General features: G+C 44.5%; 4 long non-coding RNA genes across 5 annotated transcripts; 3 read left to right on the top strand and 1 right to left on the bottom strand.

Moving 5' to 3' along the window:
• Positions 1 to 1,194: 1,194 nt before the first annotated feature.
• On the top strand, positions 1,195 to 4,206 carry LOC121634506. The gene is made up of 3 exons (XR_006009248.1): positions 1,195 to 1,352; positions 3,558 to 3,620; positions 4,130 to 4,206. It is a non-coding gene; the product is annotated as an uncharacterized LOC121634506 (long non-coding RNA).
• Positions 4,207 to 9,682: 5,476 nt separating this feature from the next.
• Positions 9,683 to 14,274, top strand: LOC121634505. Of its 2 annotated transcripts, XR_006009246.1 has the most exons (3): positions 9,683 to 10,212; positions 10,902 to 10,988; positions 14,226 to 14,274. It is a non-coding gene; the product is annotated as an uncharacterized LOC121634505 (long non-coding RNA). The 2 variants fall into 2 exon arrangements; XR_006009247.1 differs by lacking the exons at positions 9,683 to 10,212; positions 10,902 to 10,988 and adding an exon at positions 13,967 to 14,000.
• Positions 13,087 to 14,326, bottom strand: LOC121634504. The gene is made up of 3 exons (XR_006009245.1): positions 14,253 to 14,326; positions 13,633 to 13,680; positions 13,087 to 13,154 (listed from the first exon to the last, which is right to left on the bottom strand). It is a non-coding gene; the product is annotated as an uncharacterized LOC121634504 (long non-coding RNA).
• A 560-nt stretch (positions 14,327 to 14,886) lies between these two features.
• Positions 14,887 to 15,353, top strand: LOC121634503. Its single transcript, XR_006009244.1, has 3 exons — positions 14,887 to 14,980; positions 15,093 to 15,219; positions 15,315 to 15,353. It is a non-coding gene; the product is annotated as an uncharacterized LOC121634503 (long non-coding RNA).
• Positions 15,354 to 15,775: the final 422 nt, after the last annotated feature.

Genomic DNA, 15,775 nt, shown 5'->3' with positions numbered 1-15,775 from the left:
CCACATACACTGAACTGCACAGAATAGGACAGGCTGACTTGGATTCCATGGTTGCTACGGAGGTGCATCATTATTTAAAAACAAACAAAGTTTTCACTGATAAAACAGATTTTCTGAAAATTCCATTTTTTTCTCAACAAGTCCTTTACAAAGACAAGTTGGCAAGTTCATCTTGAGAGTCAAGAAGAAATTCAAATATGGAAAATGTAAGTTTTGAGCTTATTTAAATTCTGTGGGTCATAATTTAATACTTTTAACTTCCATTAATGAGGTATCAAAGTAGATTCAAGAGAGATTAAGTCTGGATTTAACTAATTGAGAGCAGAAAATGTGCATTTGAAAACTCTACTTTTAATATTTGGGCTGTAAGTATTAGAGTTTTGTACATTTCAAGAAAATAAATCACCTTAGAAGTGATTTGGTTTAAGGAACTGTAAGATAAGTTTAGGAAAATTTTAATGTTTTGCTTAAACCTCATATGTTTGATTAAAAACTGTTTTTGATGTATAAAACTCAGATTTTATTTGTTAGAATTTGTTATAAAAAGTTATAAAATTATAGCTATGTCAAATCTATATAACAATCACAGCATCAAATTTGGAAAATGTAAAATCTGAGCTCATTTAAATTCTGTAGTTCATAATTTAAAACTTTTAACTCCACTAATAAGGTGACAAAGTAGATTCAAGAGTTTAAGTCTGGATTTAACTAATTTGGAGTGGAAAAATTTGCATTTGAAAACTGCAAACTCACTTAAAGTTTTATTATTTGGGCTGTTGGTATTAAACTTTTGTACATTTCAAGAAAAAACAGCTTATAAGTGATTTGTTTTAAGGGAACTGTAGGACAAGTTTATGAAAATGTTACTGTATTCATTAAACCTGTTCTGTTCGATTAAAAATGTGTTTTGGATGTATAAAACTTTGATTTTTATCTCTAAATGTAACAAAATTGTATGGACATGTCTAAAACAAAAGGTTATACTGCATTATTTTGCATTTTAAACAACTAAAAGTATGATAAACGAAATTATGTCGAAATTCTTCAACTGAAACAACTACAATTGAAAACGCTGTTCAACCACCGGTGTCAAGACTGCAAAAGAAATGCGCATGCGCCAGCCGCTGGCTGGTCGCACGCGTTCACCCCTTTGCGTCCAGACTGCAAATCAATTGAGCATGTGCAAAGTCTCCGCTAGCTTGTTTGCTGTTATTTAAAATCGAAATTATCAGAGTCAGAAAACTTTACTAATCCCCGAAGGCGATTTGAGTCATCATAGCAACAACGCGTTCGAAGTGCAACAAAAAAAGAATTTAGCAGCAACTTGTTCAAGGTGGTATTTTTAAAGGGCTGTAAGTATGAGAACATGAAATAAGTAATGAATGCCGATTTATGCTAAATAAGCCGATTTAAAGGCAACAAGTGATTAAGGTACATGTAGCCTACATGTAAATATATATGGAATTTGAATCTGGTCTCTCTTGTTGTTCTACAATACACAAAAAGGATGTGCAGAACCAGGACAAAAACAGCTGAACAATAATAATTAAAGCCGCAAGCGGCATCCATCGGGTCCGAGCACCCTGGACGCCGCCACCCGATGCTAATATGCTAGCTAACATGCTATGTTGCTGTGGCAACAGGTTTAATGTGTTAAGGACCCAACAAGTATGAAGACTGTCAGCTTTGGTGCAGTTTCCATGTATTGCTATGGAGATATGAGCAAACCATGTTTCATGGCGAGAAGGCCTTTTTCCGTCGGTTGTCACGGCAACACGCTTTCTCCTATTAGAAAGATTTGAATAGCGTTTGGTCCCCAACTTGTCAGGAAGGTTCCCACCAAGTTTGGAGTCGGTCGCACGTTCAAATGGCAATGAAATCCAAGATGGCGGGCACCCCGTTGCCGTGGCAACAGGTGTTCGATTGATTTCTTTGCTGGACTTGGGGTGTTACACGTATGAATACTGTGAACTTTGGTGCAGATCCCATGTATTTCTATGGAGATATGAGCAAACCGTGTTTCATGGCGAGAAGGTCATTTTCCGTTGGTTGCCACGGCAACACGCTTTCTGCTATTAGAAAGATTTGAATAGCGTTTGGTCCCCAACTTGTCAGGAAGCTTCCCACCAAGTTTGGAGTCAGTCGCACGAATCCCCTCAGACTAGTTCGTTCAAATACGATGTGTGTAAAGTGCAAAAAATGGGAAAAAAATGGCCGTACACGCCAAGATGGTGGGCACCCCGTTGCCATGGCAACATGTCATCAATTGACTTTTTCGCTGGACTCGGGGTGTTACACGTGTGTGCCGAGTTTCGTCTTCCTACGTCAAAGTAGACGGTCGGGACCCCATTCATTTGGGGATTTTATTTTTTTCTAGGTGGCGCTGTTGAGCCAATTTTGCATTGGAGTCTATTCGGACTTCAGAATATCGAAATTTTCGCCGGGCTTGATGTGTGTGCCAAATTTCACAACTTTTCATGGGTGTTTAGGGAGTCATATTTGGGCTCAAAGTTCTTAGAAGGAGGAGGAGGAGGAGACTAAACATTTCAGGAACAATAGGGTCCTTCCATACTTCGTATGGCTCTGACCCTAATAAAACATATTATACTGATTGATACTGATTATTAATTGAACAAGAAGATGTATAAGTTATTAAAACAAACAATAATAAATATTGGATATGAAGTGATTGTTGGGGAAGAGAAAGAAGTTTGGGCTTCTCTGCTTGACCCAACCTGGAGATGAATGGATAGATGGATATTTTAGTTCATCTTATATGTTTCTACATTTTTAATGATTAAATTGTTAAGCCAGAGCTTTCACTTTAAACAATGATACCAAAAAAAAAGTTTTTTAGGATAAAAAAAAAGTTTTTAGAAGAAGGCTGTGGTTTTTTTTTATAAAGAAAATATTCTGATACTAAAATACAACTAAATACTAAATTAAGTACTAAATATATGTAATTAATAAAAAGAATATGCTTTTAGACTTTCTACAGATTACACAGAGTAATTTAGATCAGAGAGAAAGTAGAAGTGTGTTTACTGAACACTGACAGAAATCAGGTGGTACATTTATTATATGTGTGTGTACTCTGCACTGTAGCCATCAGTACACATCAGAAACACTCTAACTTGGTCTACAATGCAAAGCAGGCTCATTTTTATCCATTTTTATGCATTATAAAGCAATAAAAGACACTAACAGCGGACATGATAAATGTCTTAGGCTAAATAGTTTTTAACTATATGAATTTTACGTTCTTGTTTGCAGCTGGACTCGCAATCTTATTTTAAAAGCGATTATTTTAAATGCTGCTTTCTCATAAACGTAGACCAATTAAATGATTTCAGTGGAAAAGAATAAAACAGGTAATATTACTGGAAGTAAAATCCAACACTGGCAGCAGAACTTTGTGGGTTTTAAAGGTTTACAGGCTTCTTAAATTCACTTAGAAGGTCACTAATTTGCTTCAGGACAACAGGTCTTGTAAGACTGTGTGAATTTCCCATGTGTCAGATTTACAGTTTGTTTCTTACGTGTGTGTTTATTTGCAGAACTTGTGGTGTCCCTGTTGCTGTGGCGGTGGGAGCATCTGTTCACCCTGCAGGGAAGTCCAGGTAATTCATAAATTTCTCTATTTTAAATGAATCATTTTAATGTCATAATGTGGCCACTAATGAGTGAATCGGACATTTTTCTGAAGTCGAAACACGTTCCTGACATAAACAGGAATGTTTTAGTTGACAGTTTACTGTACAAGCCTGCTGCACAGCTTGGAATATAAAGGTTTGACATGTAAAGTCTGATGCAAAGGACCGAATAAGTGGGAGTGACGTGGTCACAGTGCAGCATTTGTACATTTTGCTCGGTGGGAATGTAAAAGTTAAGTCAGGACGTTCTTCAGCTCGGAACTTCTTTTCTGTGGAAGTGACCTTGTCCTGGTGGTTGATGCAGCTTTTAAAGAAGTGAATCCTTCAGTGCATCAGCTGTGTTGTATTTCAGTCTGCAGTCAGTCTTTGTGTCATAAATCTGCAGTGAGAGTCCGACATGTTTTCCTGCTTTAGTTTTCTGCTCTTTGATTTCTGGGAGACGTTAAACTGCAGCAACATGTCATCATGTGTCACAGGAACTCCTCGCTGAGGAGACGCCGCTGGGGGAGGTGGACTCCAGCCCTCCTTATTCTCCTCTTCCCCCGTCCCCTCCTCTTCTCTTTATTTCCGCTCGTCTTCCTCCTCCTCATCCCTCCTCTCTTCCTCGTGTTCTCCCTTATCCCGTTCCTCTCCGTCCTTCCCCTCCCTCCCCTCTTCTCTTTTGTCCCTCTCCTCCTCCTGCCCCCGTTTTCTCTTTTTCCTCTGTTCTTCCTCCTCTTTCTCCTTCTCTTTTCTCTGTTGCCTCTCCTCTTCCTGGTGTCCCTCCTTCTCCTCCCTCCCCTCCTCTCCCTTGTCCCTCTCCTCCTCGTCCTTCTCCTGCCTCCCCTCTTCACTTTTGTCCCTCTCCTCCTCCTCCTCCTGCCCCCGTTTTCTCTTTTTATTCTGTTCTTCCTCCTCTTTCTCCTTCTCTTTTCTCTGTTGCCTCTCCTCTTTCTGCTCTCCCTCCTTCTCCTCCCTCCCCTCCTCTCCCTTGTCCCTCTCCTCCTCGTCCTTCTCCTGCCTCCCCTCTTCTACCTTGTCCCTCTCCTCCTCCTCCTCTCCCTCCTTCTCCTCCCTCCCCTCCTCTCCCTTGTCCCTCTCCCTCTCCTCCTTCTCCTCCCTCCCCTCCTCTCCCTTGTCCCTCTCCCCCTCCTCCTTCTCCTCCCTCTGCTCCTCTCCCTTGTCCCTCTCTTCCTCTTCCTTCTCCTGCCTCCCCTCTTCTACCTTGTCCCTCTACTCTTCCTCCTCCTCCACCTCCTCCTCCTCCTGGTCTCCCTGCAGTCGTGGGTCCAGCTTACCCTGCTCCCGTCATCCTGCAGGCGGCTCACCTGACCAGTCCGGTAGGTGCTGACAGGAACAGGTGAGAGTGGAGGGAACGGGCAGATGTTCATTCTGCTTCATCCATAAAGATGCTGATCAGTAACAAAGATTTCAGAGCAATTCAGGATAAAGTCATAGAAATAAATCATCAAATACAATTTGTTTTAAAGAGCTAAAACATGAAGTGACTTAATTAAAAGTCCAGCAAAGTTTAGCAAGGGTCCAGGGAAAGTAGTCCATCTATATAAGTCTGTTTTAGGCAACAATTTAAGGATTATAAGTTTAGTTCAATCAATAAATAAATTCCAAAAACCAACAATATGGTCAGATAAACAGATGATTTCTTTCGAAAGATGAATGGCATGAAACACTTTTGATGATAAAAGCTGATCAGATTGATGAACGCAAACAGGTGAACATGTCTCCGTTCCCCAACTCTTTCCTATGATGGAAGAATGTGTTTTTGTATGTGTGAGCTGGTGGGAAGATGTCACCACAGCAGCTTGTTGTTTCACATCTGTTCTGTGTGTGTTTGTGTCTGCAGGTCAGCGCTTTACCGTGTTTTCGGCTCCTTAATGGCCAGTTCTTGGTCCCTTTTGGATCCCAGTAAGTAAAAGACAAATCCTGATCAATGTTTAGCATCAGCAGCTGAGCTTCTGTTTGTGTGTCCACACTGTCTTCCTGCTGTAAAATGTGTGTGTGTGTGTTCCTGCAGGATGCCAGCCCGTCCTGCTGCAGCCACCCTGAACCCCTCACAGTAAGTTTTCTCTGGATGCTTTCATTCCAGATCTACTTCTTTTTTTAACGTGAGTTGCCATGGAAACAGGTCAGCTCTGCTCTGATTGATTTTGTTCTGTTTTGTGGCTGCAGGAAGAGGAAGCGTGATGACGGCAACGGGCTGGCATGTGTCAAAAAGCCACGCAACGCCTGAAGCTAATGACGTAAGCCCCACGCCCTGGTGGATCCTGTTGGGTCCTCCACTTGTGCACCACCTTCAGCCCAGACAGACTCCACCTATTTAGAATTTTAGGGAACTTTTTTGGCCCTAAAATCCTTATATTTGGTTGTTCAGTTAGTTCCTGTCAATGGCAGGAAGCTTGGAGTCATTCTTGACCAGGATTTGTCTTTTAGTGCTCACATCAAACACATCTCTAGAGTAGCTTCATTGCCATCATATCACCAACATAAGGAGCATCCTGTCCTGAAGTGATGCTGAACATCTGGTCCACACATTTTATCCCATCTGTGCTGGACTACTGTAACACCATCTTAAGTGGATCCCCAAACTACTCCCTTAAAATTCTTCAGCTGATCCAAAATGTTGCTGCCAGATTACTGACAAGAAAGAGCACATTTCTCCTGAGTTAGCCTCTCTACATTGGCTCTCTGTATAAATTTATCTCAAATATCTGATTGTTTTTTATTTCCCATCGTTCCCAAAACATCGGAAAACTTGCGGTACCGAAAATTTCTGAAACTAAAATGGGTGGCAGGACTTTAAGTTTTAGGCAGTCAGCCGGTTCTCTGTCTGTCTGGGGATGAAAGGCTGACACACTGTTAGAAAACTAAAAGTTGACCTAATTTGAAAAAAGCTTCTGAGTAAATTATTTATTATCATGATGTCATTCATGTGTCTTTTGCCTCTTGTAGGTGTCTAAGTGGCCGTCTTGAAGTGTGTTTCCAGAGGGTTGACCAGAAGTTCTGGGATCCCGCCTGAGATCACCGCTTCACAAAGTTTTACATTTCAATGAAATGTTTAACTTTTGTATATAGTTCACTTTTGTTCTTTGATGTTTTTTTTTCATTTTACATGTAAATAGTTCTGAAATTTAAAATTTGAAAATGTATTTCCTGTATGTACTGTCGCTCTGCAGTGTCCACCATCTACCTGCAGATCATCCACCTGCAGCCACCACCATCGGCTTGCAAAAACCAGCCTGTGTCTCCACCTGCAGCCACCACCATCGGCTTGCAAAACACCAGCCTCCCGTCTCCACCTGCAGCCACCACCATCGGCTTCTAAACGTCCAGCCTCTCCTCTCCACCTGCAGCCACCACCATCGGCATGCAAAAGCCAGCCTCCCGTCTCCACCTGCAGCCACCACCATCGGCATGCAAAAGCCAGCCTCCCCTCTCCACCTGCAGCCACCACCATCGGCTTGCAAAACACCAGCCTCCCGTCTCCACCTGCAGCCACCACCATCGGCTTGCAAAAACCAGCCTCCCACCTCCACCTGCAGCCACCACCATCGGCATGCAAAAGCCAGCCTCCCGTCTCCACCTGCAGCCACCACCATCGGCTTGCAAAACATCAGCCTCCCGTCTCCACCTGCAGCCACCACCATCGGCATGCAAAAGCCAGCCTCCCATCTCCACCTGCAGCCACCACCATCGGCATGCAAAAGCCAGCCTCCCGTCTCCATCTGCGGCCACCACCATCGGCTTGCAAAACATCAGCCTCCCGTCTCCACCTGCAGCCACCACCATCGGCATGCAAAAGCCAGCCTCCCGTCTCCACCTGCAGCCACCACCATCGGCATGCAAAAGCCAGCCTCCCGTCTCCATCTGCGGCCACCACCATCGGCTTGCAAAACATCAGCCTCCCGTCTCCACCTGCAGCCACCACCATCGGCATGCAAAAGCCAGCCTCCCATCTCCACCTGCAGCCACCACCATCGGCTTGCAAAACATCAGCCTCTCGTCTCCACCTGCAGCCACCACCATCGGCTTCTGAAAGTCCAGCCTCTCGTCTCCATCTGCAGCCACCACCATCATGTTGCAAAACATCAGCCTCCCGTCTCCACCTGCAGCCACCACCATCGGCATGCAAAAGCCAGCCTCTCGTCTCCACCTGCAGCCACCACCATCGGCTTGCTGAACACCAGCCTCCCGTCTCCACCTGCAGCCACCACCATCGGCTTAATGACCACCATCGTCCCGTCTCCACCTGCAGGAACCACCATCATCTTCTTTCAACACAGTGAGTGCATCCAGTTTCCAGCTCGGACCGTTAGAGTCTCCATCCACTGGGACAGCGCCTGAGATCACCATCGAAGCCACTTCACTAAGTTTTACATCTACAATGAAATGTTCAACTTTTGTTCACTTTTGTTCTTTGATGTTTTATTGTTTTCTTCTTACATGTAACTAGTTCTGAAATTTGATAATTGAATTTTTTTTTTCTGTTTATACTGTCCCTCTGCAGGGTCCACCATCCACCTCCCGTCTTTACCTGCAGGAACCACCATCGGCTTTTATAACATCTGGAAGAAGACCTGACACCACCTGCAGGAACCACCATCATCTTCTTCCAACACAGTACTGTACAAAAGTCTCGTGCCACTCCTTTTCTTTTCTTTCCATCTCCAACGTTGACCTTGTCTCGAGCAGTAGTTTCTGTTGCTCAAGACGAGTTCAACTTTTCCTGAAACATTTTACACCTGGAATCTTTTCTACGTTCCTCCATCATCAGTAGTTCAGGCTTTCTGCATGTTTGGAGTTTTTCTTTAGACGTTGGCTGCTTTTTAGCTTGTTTTCAGTCCAGTTCTTGGACCTGACTGGTTTAAGAGGAATGTGTCTTTGTTTTATTTATGTTTGTTTGTCCATATATTTACGTTTGTTTGCCTCTTAACACTGACCTCTGAATCATTCAGGTGCATAAAGGCTTTTAGCTCAAAGGATGATCCAGTGTTACGTCGACACATGACAGAAAACTTGAAACTGATTTTAATTTGGATCTTTAGGCTATTTGTTAGCCGCCTGCCACGAAGATATCATTATTCCTTCTGATTTCTTTGTTAAATATGAAAAATATCAAATGTAAAATATTTTAACAGGCATAAAAAATTGTATTTTGACCCAACAAGGTGATTCCCAGAGTTATCAGCAGAAAACTTGGCATATCTCAGCGTGGTATCCACCAAGCCGCTGGCTCAGATATGTGAACTTTCCACTTCTTTTATTCTAAACCTGTCCAGTTGGTGTGCTGCTTCTGTATGAGAGTGATGTTTTAATTTGAAATGAACCAGGATGTCGTGTTTGGAGAAGATCCTGAGTTTCTAAGACACTCTTGCCACATATGGAATGACAACATTCTTCTCTGTTCATGATGTTTTTCCAGGTGTTTAAGCTGATTTAATGAAAGTCCAATTTGGATAAACAGGTTTGAAGTGCTTCCTTAATGTGGTTTTGTGCCTTCAGTTTTCCCTCCGTCCTCATAGGAACATTTTCAGCCTGGTGGAGTGAGGTTCTGATGACGGACACTTTGTGTTCCAGGAGTTGGTGTGAGTCAAAAACTAGATCCTGGTCTGTGTGGGTTTCTGGTAAACATCAGTGTTTACCAGAACCCCTCCCCTACACACACACACACACACACACACACACACACACACACACACACACACACACACACCAGGATCTAGTTTTTAACTCACAGAGGGAAACTTAACAAAACCACATCAAGGAAGCCATTTAAACCTGTTTTATCTAAACTGAATTTCATCAAATCAGCTACATTTCTGGAAAAGGCACAAATGCAGAAGACAGAAAGAACAGGAGGAAGAATATTGTCGTTCCATATCTGACAGGAGTGACCGAACATCACTCTCCGACAGAGGCTGCTTCACCCCAAGGACAAAACAGCCAAACACAAGCTGAGTGATGACGGAGAATCTTCAGCAACAAAATCATGTCTCAGCATGGTGGACAGTGTGTCCTCAAATCAACTGGACAAGTTGATAATGAAGTTCACATATCTGAACTGGTGGTCGGTCTAAAAACTTCTACAGCATCTGAAATCCAGCACAGAGCTGATAGTGGATCTGAGATGTGCCAGATGACGGCAGAACTGGACTGAAAATCAGTGGTAACAGGTCTGATGGAGGGATGAATCCTCCTCAGAGCCCAGACCTGAAAATCATGAAGAAATGTGGAATCATGTTAACAGAGATCAGAACAAGAAGCAGCCAGCGTGTTTCTGTAAATCTCTGCTTTTTTTCTGCCTTTTTTTTCTCTTTTTCCTGGAGTGGCGCCAGACTTTTGCACAGTACTGTCCCCCAAAGTAAGAATCCACCTTCCATCCCTGTGATGGACACACACCATCAAATGTTCTTCATGATAACTTTTGTATGTTTAAGAACTCATTTCTGTGCCACATGAGTAAACTGTGGAATTCTCTTCTCTTCTCTTCTTTTCCGGGTGCCGGGGGGTGTCCCGGTGCCCGAGACGTCCTGACTGAGGACAACATTGTCAAATACTGAAGGTAAACAGAGAAAGTGTTGCTCATGTTTAGAGAGGATAGAAGGTCTTTAGTTTCTTTCATTTATTTATTTTGGTTGTTTTTTCTCTTCAGTGAGTGCATCCAGTTTCCAGCTCGGACCGTTAGAGTCTCCATCCACCACCATGGACTTGCAAAAGACCAGCCTCCCCTCTCCACCTGCAGCCACCACCATCGGCTTGCAGAACACCTGCCTCCCGTCTCCACCTGCAGCCACCACCATCAGCTTGCAGAACACCAGCCTCCCGTCTCCACCTGCAGCCACCACAATCGGCATGCAAAAACCAGCCTCCCGTCTCCACCTGCAGCCACCACCATCGGCTTGCAAACACCAGCCTCCCGTCTCCACCTGCAGCCACCACCATCGGCTTGCAAAAACCAGCCTCCCGTCTCCACCTGCAGCCACCACCATCGGCTTGCAAAAACCAGCCTCCCCTCTCCACCTGCAGCCACCACCATTGGCTTGCAGAACACCTGCCTCCCGTCTCCACCTGCAGCCACCACCATCGGCTTGCTGAACACCAGCCTCCAGTCTCCACCTGCAGCCACCACCATCGGCTTGCAGAACACCATCGTCCCGTCTCCACCTGCAGGAACCACCACTGGCTTTTAAAACATCTGGAAGAAGATCTAACATCGCCTGCAGGAACCACCATCATCTTCTTTCAACACAGTGAGTGCATCCAGTTTCCAGCTCGGACCGTTAGAGTCTCCATCCACTGGGACAGTGCCTGAGATCACCATCGAAGCCACTTCACTAAGTTTTACATCTACAATGAAATGTTCAACTTTTGTTCACTTTTGTTCTTTGATGTTTTATTGTTTTCTTCTTACATGTAACTAGTTCTGAAATTTGATAATTGAATTTTTTTTTTCTGTTTATACTGTCCCTCTGCAGGGTCCACCATCCACCTCCCGTCTTTACCTGCAGGAACCACCATTGGCTTTTATAACATCTGGAAGAAGACCTGACACCACCTGCAGGAACCACCATCATCTTCTTCCAACACAGTACTGTACAAAAGTCTTGTGCCACTCCTTTTCTTTTCTTTCCATCTCCAACGTTGACCTTGTCTCGAGCAGTAGTTTCTGTTGCTCAAGACGAGTTCAACTTTTCCTGAAACATTTTACACCTGGAATCTTTTCTACGTTCCTCCATCATCAGTAGTTCAGGCTTTCTGCATGTTTGGAGTTTTTCTTTAGACGTTGGCTGCTTTTTAGCTTGTTTTCAGTCCAGTTCTTGGACCTGACTGGTTTAAGAGGAATGTGTCTTTGTTTTATTTATGTTTGTTTGTCCATATATTTACGTTTGTTTGCCTCTTAACACTGACCTCTGAATCATTCAGGTGCATAAAGGCTTTTAGCTCAAAGGATGATCCAGTGTTACGTCGACACATGACAGAAAACTTGAAACTGATTTTAATTTGGATCTTTAGGCTATTTGTTAGCCGCCTGCCACGAAGATATCATTATTCCTTCTGATTTCTTTGTTAAATATGAAAAATATCAAATGTAAAATATTTTAACAGGCATAAAAAATTGTATTTTGACCCAACAAGGTGATTCCCAGAGTTATCAGCAGAAAACTTGGCATATCTCAGCGTGGTATCCACCAAGCCGCTGGCTCAGATATGTGAACTTTCCACTTCTTTTATTCTAAACCTGTCCAGTTGGTGTGCTGCTTCTGTATGAGAGTGATGTTTTAATTTGAAATGAACCAGGATGTCGTGTTTGGAGAAGATCCTGAGTTTCTAAGACACTCTTGCCACATATGGAATGACAACATTCTTCTCTGTTCATGATGTTTTTCCAGGTGTTTAAGCTGATTTAATGAAAGTCCAATTTGGATAAACAGGTTTGAAGTGCTTCCTTAATGTGGTTTTGTGCCTTCAGTTTTCCCTCCGTCCTCATAGGAACATTTTCAGCCTGGTGGAGTGAGGTTCTGATGACGGACACTTTGTGTTCCAGGAGTTGGTGTGAGTCAAAAACTAGATCCTGGTCTGTGTGGGTTTCTGGTAAACATCAGTGTTTACCAGAACCCCCCCCTTACACACACACACACACACACACACACACACACACACACACACACACACACACACACACCAGGATCTAGTTTTTAACTCACAGAGGGAAACTTAACAAAACCACATCAAGGAAGCCATTTAAACCTGTTTTATCTAAACTGAATTTCATCAAATCAGCTACATTTCTGGAAAAGGCACAAATGCAGAAGACAGAAAGAACAGGAGGAAGAATATTGTCGTTCCATATCTGACAGGAGTGACCGAACATCACTCTCCGACAGAGGCTGCTTCACCCCAAGGACAAAACAGCCAAACACAAGCTGAGTGATGACGGAGAATCTTCAGCAACAAAATCATGTCTCAGCATGGTGGACAGTGTGTCCTCAAATCAACTGGACAAGTTGATAATGAAGTTCACATATCTGAACTGGTGGTCGGTCTAAAAACTTCTACAGCATCTGAAATCCAGCACAGAGCTGATAGTGGATCTGAGATGTGCCAGATGACGGCAGAACTGGACTGAAAATCAGTGGTAACAGGTCTGATGGAGGGATGAATCCTCCTCAGAGCCCAGACCTGAAAATCATGAAGAAATGTGGAATCATGTTAACAGAGATCAGAACAAGAAGCAGCCAGCGTGTTTCTGTAAATCTCTGCTTTTTTTCTGCCTTTTTTTTCTCTTTTTCCTGGAGTGGCGCCAGACTTTTGCACAGTACTGTCCCCCAAAGTAAGAATCCACCTTCCATCCCTGTGATGGACACACACCATCAAATGTTCTTCATGATAACTTTTGTATGTTTAAGAACTTATTTGTGTGCCACATGAGTAAACTGTGGAATTCTCTTCTCTTCTCTTCTTTTCCGGGTGCCGGGGGGTGTCCCGGTGCCCGAGACGTCCTGACTGAGGACAACATTGTCAAATACTGAAGGTAAACAGAGAAAGTGTTGCTCATGTTTAGAGAGGATAGAAGGTCTTTAGTTTCTTTCATTTATTTATTTTGGTTGTTTTTTCTCTTCAGTGGGTGCATCCAGTTTCCAGCTCGGACCGTTAGAGTCTCCATCCACCACCATGGACTTGCAAAAGACCAGCCTCCCGTCTCCACCTGCAGCCACCACCATCGGCTTGTTGAACACCAGCGTCCCACCTGCAGCCACCACCACCGGCTTGCAAAACACCAGCCTCTCGTCTCCACCTGCAGCCACCACCATCGGCTTGCAAAACACCAGCCTCTCGTCTCCACCTGCAGCCACCATCATCGGCTTGCAGAAGGCCAGCCTCCCGTCTCCACCTGCAGCCACCACCATCGGCTTGCAAAAGGCCAGCCTCCCCTCTCCACCTGCAGCCACCACCATCAGCTTTTTAAACACCAGCCTCCCACCTGCAGCCACCACCATCGGCTTGCAAAACACCAGCCTCCCGTCTCCACCTGCAGCCACCACCATCGGCTTGGAAAACACCAGCCTCCCCTCTCCACCTGCAGCCACCACCATCGGCTTGCAAAAACCAGCCTCCCATCTCCACCTGCAGCCACCACCATCGGCTTGCTGAACACCAGCCTCCCATCTCCACCTGCAGCCACCACCATCGGCTTCCAAAACACCAGCCTCCCCTCTCCACCTGCAGCCACCACCACCGGCTTGCAAAAGGCCAGCCTCCCGTCTCCACCTGCAGCCACCACCATCGGCTTGCAGATCACCAGCCTCCCGTCTCCACCTGCAGGAACCACCATCATCTTCTTTCAACACAGTGAGTCCATCCAGTTTCCAGCTCGGACCGTTAGAGTCTCCATCCACTGGGACAGTGCCTGAGATCACCATCGAAGCCACTTCACTAAGTTTTACATTTAGTTTAACTTTTTTTTACAATTCACCATTTTTCTTTAATGTTTTCTTGTTTTCTTCTTATATGTAACTAGTTCTGAAACACGATAAGTGAGTTTTTTTCTTTTCTATTTATATTGTCCCTCTGCAGTGTCCACCATCCACCTTCGATCTCCACCTGAAGCCACCACCATTGGCTTACTAAAATCCAGCCTCCGGTCTCCACCTGCAGCCACCACCATCGGCTTGAAAAGCACCACCCTCCTGACTCCACCCGCAGCCACCACCATCTATCTACTATCCCAGTAGCTACCAGACAAGAGACAGGGTCCACCTTGGACAAGTCACCAGTCCATCGCAGGACCAACACACAGAGACAAACAAGCACCCTCACTCACTCAGAATCCAGAGTACCTGGAGAGAAGCCACACGTGCACGAGGAGAACATGCAGACTCCACACAGAAAGGTTCCAGCTGAGCTTCAAACCAGGAACCTTCTTGCTGGGAGGCCACAGTGCTAACCCCCACACCTCCATCCAGCTCATCTTCCAACTTACACTGTTAGAAACAGAACTACACATTAAACCTCCACCTGAATCGCCTTCATGGTAACATCCTCTCTTCAGCTCCATCTCATCTTTCATCTAGCTCCATTAACTTGAGGTATTTTTATGTTCCTCTGTATCTGCAGTCTGGCTGATGGAGTCCTCCACCTTCTGCTTTGACACTCAGAGTTTTAATTGTCTTTCAGACTAAAACCACACAGCTCCATCTGCAGTCTCTGACACCCACCTGTAAAGCATCCACCTCCTGGAAGAAAAATCCACCTTCCTTCTATACCGACCACCTCTGACATCAAGAATCTAAATCCACCTTCAGCCTCCACCTTCTCGCACCACCCTTAAGGTAAATCTCCCCTTCATCCTTAACCTGCAGACTCTATCATCCACCCTGAGTTAAAACACCTCCATCTATTCACATACTTTCCAACTTACACTATTTAAAAACAAATCTACAGATCGAACCTCTTCCTGAATCGTCTCCATGGTAACATCCTCTCTTCAGCTACAGTCTCCATCATCTTCCATCTACCTTTGCACATGAAGCTTCAACTTTAGCCTCCACCTTCTGGCATCAACCTCCTGGTAAAATTAATCTTCAGTCACCACTTGCAGCCTCTACCATCCACCCTCAGAAAATTTGATTGATCCATTGTCCATATTTGCTTATTCCACTGCAGGGTCATGGTCGGGGATTGGAACTTATCCCAGCAGCTACCAGACAAGAGACAGGGTCCACCTTGGACAAGTCACCAGTCCATCGCAGGACCAACACACAGAGACAAACAAGCACCCACGCTCACTCAGAATCCAGAGTACCTGGAGAGAAGCCACACGTGCACAGGGAGAACATGCAGACTCCACCTTCTCGCACCACCCTTAAGGTAAATCTCACCTTCATCCTTAACCTGCAGACTCTATCATCCACCCTGAGTTAAAACACCTCCATCTATTCACATACTTTCCAACTTACACTATTTAAAAACAAATCTACAGATCCAACCTCTTCCTGAATCATCTCCATGGTAACATCCTCTCTTCAGCTACAGCCTCCATCATCTTCCATCTATCTTTGTACATGTAGCTCCACCTGCAGTCTCTGCCATCAACCTGCAAAGCATCCACCTCCAGGAAGAAACAT

This window comes from Melanotaenia boesemani, chromosome 23 (genome assembly GCF_017639745.1).
Source record: "Melanotaenia boesemani isolate fMelBoe1 chromosome 23, fMelBoe1.pri, whole genome shotgun sequence".
Lineage (NCBI taxonomy): Eukaryota > Metazoa > Chordata > Actinopteri > Atheriniformes > Melanotaeniidae > Melanotaenia > Melanotaenia boesemani.
The sequence above is the reverse complement of the archived record's forward strand: the minus strand, read 5'-3'. Positions and strand labels throughout refer to the sequence as shown.